Raw genomic sequence first — 10,366 nt, forward strand, 5'->3', positions numbered from 1 at the left:
TAATTTGTGAAGAAGCTTTTAAACAGAAAGGTACCATGGGTAGAGTTTCAGCTCAGACAGACTACTATAGAGAGTAGCTCCTTGTGGACAGAGGATAAAATTAGATGAAGAAATGTGACACTGTATCTGTGACTGTAGGCTAGAGATCTGCACAGCCAAGCTCAGAGTTTTTGGAGACAGTTTCTGAACTCCGTAATTTCTCCTTATTTATGAAAGAATCATACAACATCCTGAATTGGAAGGTACCCAAAAAGATAATCAATTCCAATTCCTGAAATGAAGACAATATTAACTGAAGAGGGAAACTTCATAGATTTGGGAGAGGAAGATATTTACAGTAATGAAAGGGCATGCACAGAAGTGTTGAGATTCCAGAAATATATAACATGTTATCTTCAAGAGCAGCAGCTACTGCTTAACTGTTAAAGGAAGATAATTTTTATCACACATGTTTCATGGATATGCAACAGTGGACAGATATATTTTGAAGAAGAACTTTTTAAGAAGAAAGTAATCAAGAAAATCCTGCTCACCAAAGATAACTGCAGCCAGTTATCATAGCCCTCCTGACAGGTTGGATACTGGGAGATCTGAGCCTGAACAGGGTTTTTTTTTTTTTTTTTTGAGAAACTTTTCCCCAGGCATAGTAAGTCAAAAACAACTTCAAAAGATTTTGGTTTAACCCTCCTTCGTTTCATTTTTTTTGTTTCATGAAACAAGAATCACAGGGTCAGAAATCATTAATCTCAATTGAGGCTGCAAAGATAGAGATGGGGACCACCCTGAGGGTTCAACACTGTAGCATGGAACTTGGGAACTGCCTCTAGCCTGGGAAATAGCCTTCAGCTCCAGGATGTCTGTCTGCTTTTCCTTTGGAGCTAGTGACACTATGCCCACAGTCAACCCCTATCCACGTGGCAGCAAATTCTGATTTAGCCAATATGACTCCTACTTGCTGCCCTGCTCCAAAACTCAGAAAGCATATCACATTTTGAGACAGCATGTACAACCATATAGAGAACAAAATCCATAAAGCTGTGTTGTCCAGGACAAGAGCTATAATAATTTATACCTTGGAGAAATCAAAGTTCACTGCTGAATTTAATGCCAATTAAATAAACAATTCACGTGCAGCAGCAGCTTTTACAAAAAGAAGAGTGAAAATAGCCCATTTTTAGTTTTTCTCTGCAGTGCACTCTTCTTTCTCTATTTCTAGAGCCCAGAAACACATCTTAAAAATGTTATTCCCTTCTATATATTTCTGGAAAGAAAACCCACCTCTATTTTTATTCTTATATTTAATTGCTATAGCCTTTTGCTGGGTGTTATACCTTTTCAAACAAGCAGCACAGATCTGAATTTCTCTTTCTCTTGTGAAAATCTAATCCTACTCTATCAAGTTTATGTGTTCCAGTAACATTTTCATACTTGTTCTGTGTCAAAATGCAATGGTGGTTTTAAATTGCTTTTACTTGAAACTGAGCAACAATTGGTAAGCATTAAAGGCACTTTTCTCTTTATCCTGAAGAATAATTTATCTTGGATAAGAGAATAACTTGGTACAGTAACTGTAGAATTGAGAAATGCCAGCTTCATTCAACCTGTCTCCACAGGAGAGATTCAGTACAGATGGATTTCAAAATAACAATGAAAATTAAATGAATGTTAAAGAGCAATTCACTTTTTGTGTGCAATCTCAAGCTACTCTACACTCTTAATATTCCTATTTGAATGTAATTTGCTGCAGTTATTCTAGTATAATTTTATTCTCATAAGCATTCAGATGAGAACCTCTTGAACAGTGAACAAAGATAACAAGAACTGTTTAACCTGGAATGTTAAAATTGTGTCTGAAGACATTGTGTCTGTTCCTGCAGGGACAATTGTCTCAATAAGTGGGTACCAGGAGAAATGTTTCCTAGCAAAATGTTTTTACATCATGACAGTTCTTTCCCAATTCTTGAGCCATTTCAGCTTAACATAGTCTGAACCAGTACTTACACATATTTTAAAAAACAAGAAAGCTACCATATTTCCTGGTGAGTTTCCTTGTCTGTTTTGGTGGGCTCAAAACTTCCCAAGTTTCCCTGCTTTATACAGATGCACCAGGATGGTTAAATACAAGACAAAATTTCTTGGGACAATGAGGCATCTCCTGGGATCCTTCAAAGAATTCTGGTATACTCAGTGAGAGATAATGCTTTCTAAAACCATCCTGAAATTTCACTCAGAATAATCTCCCTTAAATGTATTACACTGACATTTACATCCAGAGGGAAACGAGCAATGAGAGGAAACAGGATGAATATACATTGTCTCAAGATAAGCATCCTAGTTTTCAAAAAATTGAAGAAATTCCAGGTCCCCTAGAAAAGTCTGTAAGACCTAGTAAGTAAAGACTTGAATGTGCAATATATTTTTGCAGACCTGTGGAGGTTTCTGTCTGATCAGAAATAGATATTCTTACCCTCACCATTATTACTTCACTGGCATTTCAATTCATAACTTAGGAGTACCTCCTGGGAAGCTGTCAGCAGAGGGAAGTAAGACTTGGAACTCACATGGGATCTTCCCTTGAACTTTTAGTCCACAAACATCCCCTATTCCTTTCCCCCATGGCTGCTCTCAATCCATTCTCCACCCAGCCTACATCTTTTCTTGGCATTGCCCCAGCACACATGTAGGACCTGGCACTTGGTCCTGTTGAACCAGCTCTTGTAAGTAATAGGCTAGTTCCCCAAGAAACATTGGGTTAGAGGACCTAACAAATCTCCCTCAACTCTTTCAGGGCTCAGTGAAACAACTTGATTATTTCCATTCGGTGTTTGGGATCTCTTTGTTCCTGAAAGCTAAGGTAGGGAGAGTCTGAAGTCAGACTGGGCTTCCAGGTTGTGTTACTCTGCTACAAACTGAACACTAAAGTGCTTCTGCCTGAGAAGACAGACATCAAATACCATTTAACCTCATTAGTAATCAGAAGATTTCATATGCCAAGTCTCTGCATGATTTAAGTTCTCTTACTTCAGAAATAGTGGCCAATCCCCCTAACTAGTGAGCAGTAGAAGAGTATATGCCATTGTTCAAGGACATGAAAAGCAGGCAGAGCAATTTATGACCAACAATGATGAAGTAGTACAGGAAATAAAACCTCATTTAGGTATAATTAATATGAGACAGATCTCAGTGACAAGAACACAATGCACACATTTTGCAAACAATAGCTCATTTTTCCTTTTGTACCAGGAATTTAGAGGTACATGACATCGAGTGTCTTAACTATCAAATACAGGAAAAAACTTTTGTGAAACAGTCTCATGTTGATTTCCTTTATGGAATAGAATGATAAAATACATTGGGTTAGGAAGAGCCTTTAAAAGCCTTCTAGTTCAACATCCCTGGACAGGCCAGGACACCTTCAACTTTTTCAGTTTGCTCAGAGCCAAATCCAGTCTGACCTTTAACTTTTCCTGGTAGGGGACACTTAAGTATCAGGGTCTTTCCTGCCCCTCACTGCACTCACCCAGAGAGGGAGCTGGCTTTCAAGCAGCTCCTGAGACCCACACCACAAATTCTTCACCCTCTTCTGCTTTTCCTTTCTCACTGTGTCACATGTCCTCTCCATCAGCTATCACTTGCTACAGCCACTAAAACCACTTCTGCCTCATGTAACTCCCAATTCACCCGCTGAACTCCTTGGACCCTCAATTATATGATTTACCCAGCAGAAGCAGAGCTTGGGGCATCTCCTTTGAAAGGTCTGTCACCATTCTTAACATGCTATTTCCTTTTCATCAGAGAAATGTTAAACTATATACATATTTAATGAAGTGTAAAAAAACTAAAAAGAGATCTATAACTAGTTACACTGAGCTGGGGAAAGAGAAAGAAAAAAAATTATACCCCCTGGGTGAAGCAGCTGTTGCCCTTACAGCAGGTGCTTTAATGACTGCAATTGCTTAGTACCTAGACATTGCTAAGTGGCACACTGAGCACTGCAAGCAAAAGTAAATGAAGCATTAAGCTAGCCATTGAAAAGCCTTTCATTTCCTCAAGTCAGCAAAGAGGTAGAAGATCACATAAAACCAAAGAAAGTAATTTTATTTACAGATCTCGAAGCTTCCAGATGGTCAAAAAAGGAAAGCCTGACATAAATTAGCACAACAATTTAATACTCCAGGAGATTAAAAAAAGGCTGTTTTTTGTTTTTTTTTGGTGATCTCTTCCCAAATTTTGCATCTCAGTGTGCAATTTAAAACTAGTGGAAATTTGTTGTACATACATATTACTGATTACTTAATTTTGTAGCAGGCAATGTCCAACCCTTTTAAATTTCTTGAAGTCCCATGTTTCACTTTGCAAGGCAAATTGGTGAGACAGCCTTTAGCAGCTGTTTTATTTTCCAATAAAATAGTCTTCTAAAGTAAAAAAAATGGCTCAATTTGCAAAAGGATCATGCTGGTCGTGACCTTCATTTAACCCATAGAAAATAACTTCAGTAAAGGACTGATTCAGATGGTTTTGCCTTTGCTGCTGCTGTTGTTAAGATGCCCAAGATTCTCCTCAGACTGTCAGACAATTTATTCTCAATCTCCAGCAATGTGAAACTCATCAGTTTCAGATTACCTGGAAAACACTGTGCAAGAGTCCACATTTTTTTCTATCATCTCTCTATCCAATTGTTAGGAAAACCTCCAAACCTAGTAAAAGTATATTCACAGATAAGTGTTATCAAAGCATGCATTTTTCACAGGCTCAGTGTTGCATGGAAATGCCTTACCTTGGGCAACCTGTGTTTCAGAGAACAGCTTTGTCCATTGCTTGTGTTGTTGCTGATCTTGACCTTCACTGTGTTTTCCCACTGCAGATGTTCTGGAGCTGTATTTGGTTCCAAAAACCTCTGGATCTATGAATTTCCTTTTCACCTCTGCTAATCCACACCAGAATTTCCTGGAAGAAGATCTACAGAGCCAGCCAGCACTCATCTAGGGAAAGGGAAGAGGGAGAACAAGAGTCACGTTCAGTCCCATCATATGGTGGTGATAGATGTCTCATTTCTTTAGAAGGCTACACATTTTTGAGAACTTCTCTAGCTCTGCTATAGACCAGTTTGTTTCTCTTGGTCTTCCATGTATGGATGAACAGGGTTTAAAGTGTTAATTCTCATCCTTTCACATGATGGTTTATTACACAGGTAGGTCTGTCATTGTCTTTTCCTTCCAGGACTGGACAATCACCTCCAACATCCTTTGTTGTCCTGAAATCTTCCTCAGTTTATGATGTAATTAAAGCTTCCAGACTAAAGCTGGGATTATTTTTCTGCCCCATCAAATACCAATGTGACTTGTGTGTGTGACTACATAGAATTCTTTCTTTTGGGAAAACATAGAAAATTGTTTTGTCCAGAAATTTCTTCTCAGGCTTAAGCTTTTCAACTGGAAAATCAGTTTTCCCAACATGCCAAATACAAACAACACATTGTTTTCCTTTTGTGTTTCATTTTATGTTCTTATCATCTAAAGAAAATAAATATGTTTTCCCTCTCTACAGCTGTCATTGTTTAAAAAGAAATACACATACAACTTGACCTTTACCAGCAGACTGATTGCATCTAATATTATTCCAGCCTCAGGAAATACATAATTCTGAAAATCAAAACTGTACCATCAAAGCATACCACAGCATTGGTCCTACTGGCCATGGGGAGAACTTTAAGAGCATAAACAAATTTGAGATAATGTCAAAGGTACTTAGTTGTCATCTTTCATAAGCAACTTACAAGATCCTGTGTTTTCACCGCTAAATCACAAATACAAAGAATCACAGACACAAAAATTTTGCTGTAACAAACATGACAAATAATGGAATTGCATTTCCCTCTTCCTTTTCTCCTTTACTCAGTGGAACACTCACTGTGATTGTGATGGTTCAGTGAAGTATAGGTTGATGAAGATGGATGTATGTTTAAAATTAGTCTTAATAAGAGATGCACTGCTGTGCACTGCATCATTACAGATTGTAAATACAGGTACAGGTGCACACTGATGTACTCATCAGGGATTGCATTGTGCAGATTCCAGCTATGGAATTTAGCTACAAGTTCTTCTAGAAGCTGAGACCGATAAGCTGTTGATAACTCTTTAAAATGCTTTCTATGGCCAAATATCTAAAGACATTGATGACATACTTGTCATACCTACCCTATGTTTACAAGTTAAATTGCATATTTACTTGTCTTAATTGATTAGTAATATGCCATACAGTACAATGATGATTTTCTTTGTATACCTAGGTATGAAAAGTGCTGCCACTTGCCCATGACAGAATGGGAAGGAGAATGTGGAAAAAAAATTAAAATCCTGTGTTTAGATAAAAACAGTTTAATAATTATAGCAAAGGAAAATATAATGATGATAATAATAATAATGATCATGACAGCAACAATAATACCAAAGGAGAGGAAGAGAGAGAGATAAAACCCAATTGAAACAAATTATACACAATCCAATTGCTCAACACCTGCTTGCTGATACCCAGCCTGTTCCTGAGCATCAATCAGACTCTTTTCTGTGTAATGGCTCCAGTTTGTATCCTAGGCTTGTCGTTTTATGTTATGGAACAGTCCTTTGCCCATTTCAGGTCAGCTGTCCCAGGCATACTCTTGATCTTAGCTACTGTTAGGACTTTTTTTTAATATATTTTTCTTCTGAAGTGTGCAAGTTGTAACATTTTGATCTTATTTCAATTATTATACTAAATTTTTAAGCTTAAAATACTTATATTCTTACATTTCTTTAACCATGCAAAAAATGAGACTCCACATTGAAGCAAATATACTTAAAACATACACAATATTGACCAACCCACTAGAAAAATTTTTACAGAATAATAAAATTACAGATAAAAATGCCAAAGTTTCATTACTGCCAGTGAATCAAAGAAGAGGTGAATTTTTCTAGCTACCTAAACAATAATTAATTATAAAATTAGGCACCAAAAATAAGACTGCAAACTACAAAAGGGAGAAGCGGAAATTTGAGGAAGTATCTTTGGCAGGTTGGGAAAAGGTGTAAGACACAAAAGGAAGGAATTATAGATCACATTTATATTTGGAATTTTCTCCTAAAAAATCTTTAAGTAAGCAGACTCTCTTCTGTTTCCAGACACTTTTCAAACATTTATTGACCTGTGACAGGCATTTACCAGGATTTCCTCAGAAACCTGATGAATCACAGGCAACAGCAAAAACAAACATACTAGTGGGAATTCATCCCAAATAGCATTCAGTGCTTCAAAAGTGTTTCTTCTCCATTAAGCCAGTCCCAGGTATTCTGTTCACTGAATGGCCTTTCATTTCAGCTATTGGACCTAATTATGAGGATATTTTGGCAACAGGCTTAAGCAGCATGGCTGTATAAATAGTTTCTTAGTAAGACTTCTTGTTTGATTATTTTAGTGTTACTTACTCTGCATTGTGCACAAGGTTATGGTTTAAAGAATGAGGCATTCAGGGCATAGAGATGTTTTGTGCCTTATGTGTTTTTAAAGTTTAGTATTGATCTGCTGTCTAGGACAAGAAAATATCAAAAGAATTAAAGGTTTAAAAGGAAAAAAATGAGAGAATCAAGGCAAGGAAGTAGATTTCAAAAATCCAAGAATGAGTAGCTGGGAGGGAACAGAGTTTTGTTACTAGAATTGCTAGCCTCTGTGAAACCTGAGAAACAGAGAAAAGGGAACTACTTCTATATTCCTGAACTGTCTAATGATACATGGTGTGACTTGTTAGAAAACAAGCAGCATCCATAACCTCATCAAAGGCAGAACTTTTAATCTGCAGATTTCATTCTGTCAAATTTCCCATAAAAAAAACAGAGTACCATATGTACTTTACAAATGTATTTCTATTACTGCCACTTATAAACAAGGAAACTAAAAGTCTTATCTGTGAAGTATTTCTGTCTGACATGATATTGTTACATTCACTGACACTTTTGGACTATCTGGGAAATGGAAGTCACTAATGCATCAGCTTTTGACTTGTACTTCTAAGGAGCTTTTACGAGTTAGCTTTGAGCAGTGCCATATTAATTGAAATAAAATAGCACCTAGAGGTACGGAAAACAAAAGCATCCATATTCTGACTTTAGTTACAGACTTATCTAAAACACCACTTAAAAAAATAAATCAGGACTTACTGCTGGTCTCATTTTAATGACTGGCCTAGAGCTAAGGTAGGGAGTAACTCAGAGAAGCTAGCGGTCTTACTGGAACAAGGGGCATCTGAGTCTGGGCAACTGGAATTACACAATTTATATCAGACACCCAGGGTTAGAAGGAGTTGGGTAGCTGGTAACTTGTACTTAGAGTGAGAAAATAAATAAAGTAGAAGTAAAAAGAAGAAAGTCCCAAGGCAGGCTTTGATACAATAAAGTCAGGGATTTGAGTTAGCTTGGTCATTAGTATTCAGAGCTGAGCAAAATAAAGCAGCAGGGAAGGACCACCTGGTGCAGGGCACAGTGTTCCAGAAGGCTTTTGTACACCTTGGAGCCTTATTAAATTTGTGTTGTCCAAAACATGTTTAAAAGCAATTACAAGAAAGGCTGGAAGAGATGCTAGGTAGCAAGCAGAGTACAAAGGATATAAACACTAGAAAATAATGTAGTACAGTGATATTCAGCATAATATTTGTATTGGTAACTCTGCTGAGAGGTATTTATTGATTGTACATTGTGACACCATACATTAAATAAATGTAAGATTTAGTATTGCCTAGGGCAGGCAAGAGATGGACTTATTTTAGACTTGTTTTGGGAGACCTAGCCCTAAGTTTGCAACGGACCTCATTCTGTAAAGCAGTGAAAGACAAACACAAATTAGTACTTGTTTGTTTTGGCAAGGACCTTGAGTAAAATGGTGTGCTAACAATTCTGCTAAAGGCATGAAATGCCTAGGAATGCAGCCCAGCAGACAGTGCAATCCCCTGTGGTAGAAGATATGCAAAACCATCGGGACATTCATGGAAGCTGCTGAAAATACCTAACTAGCATTTAGCAAGGGAAGGCTGGAATGATTTTTCTCTCTCCAGTAAGATGGCTCTTTCCTTGAGAGGGTAAGTACCCCTGTTTGGAATTATTTAAGCTCAAAGGAAATTGCAATAAAACTGTAAAAATAATACCCTACCACTACACAAAACCAAAAATTCTGACCAGAGCCACTTCTTGAATGTTTGGGACTACAGTGAGTAAAGCTTTCCTTTGCAGATGAGAGCTCCCTTTTCTGAGAGAGGGGGGAGTTGGGAGTCCCTTTAAGTCTGTGGGGACGTGAGCACCAGTGAAGGGACCCAGCACCTTCCAGAGCTGTGCTTGTGACAGAGAAGCAGGGCAGATAGTGGTCCACAGCCTCAAAGGCAAGTAAGGAATAAAAATAGCTGTGGGGGGCTGATATGATTCTCTGTTGGGGTCGCTGTAGACCTAAGACAGACTGCCTCTCTCCCAGGACTGGTCTGTGGCTGAACCTGATGCCAGTGAGGGAATTTGTGCCAAAGCAGGAGCTGGGACTGGGTTTACTGGGTCCCTGACTATCTACACTGGGGCGTGGGAGCTGCACCTCTGCTGTGATGACAGAGGATTTCCTCTTGCAAGAGACATTGAAAGCTGAAGACGGAAAATGAATGTCTTTCAGCCTTCCTCCTGGGAGTGGTTGGGACTTAAAAAAGGTTTGTGGCACTGATGGGGACAACAGGGGCCATCAAGCAGGACAGGAGGGGACCTTCCGGTGCTCTTCTTTGGATGTTCCTTGGATAAGGAGAAAGGACCCATATTCTGGGTCTCCTAGAAATAGTTATAGAACTGTTTTGATTGGAAAATACTTCTGAGATAATAGGGTCAAATCATTGACAGCACTACCAAGTTCACCACTAAACCATAGCCCTAAGTGCCACATATGCAGATCTTTTAGATACCTCCAGGGAAAGGTCTCTTCCCCCAAGACTCATCTTGCTGGAGAATCATCTTCTTCTTCTTCCTCAGTAGCAGCAGAAAGAAGATATTTATGGAGTTGACTCCTCAGCCCCCACAGTCCAGCTCTGACCAAGTCTAGGGTGACTGACTCACAGCATCATTACCAACAGACAGGAAGGGACAGAGCTGCCACAGACACTGAGACAGAAGCCTCAAGGAGGGGAAGAAATGGTAACAGAGAACACAGTAACCTCTACCATTTGACTCATTCTTCTTGGAAAAGCTCATTTTGTTCCACAGTGACAAGCTGGGAATCCACAGTGCAGCTGGGGTGCAGAGCAGATGATGCACAGGGAATGCAGAGGCTGCTCAGCATATCTGGTTTAAGGCCCTATTTCATTCTGCACATA

Source organism: Serinus canaria, chromosome 2, assembly GCF_022539315.1.
Source record: "Serinus canaria isolate serCan28SL12 chromosome 2, serCan2020, whole genome shotgun sequence".
NCBI classification, from domain to species: Eukaryota; Metazoa; Chordata; class Aves; order Passeriformes; family Fringillidae; genus Serinus; species Serinus canaria.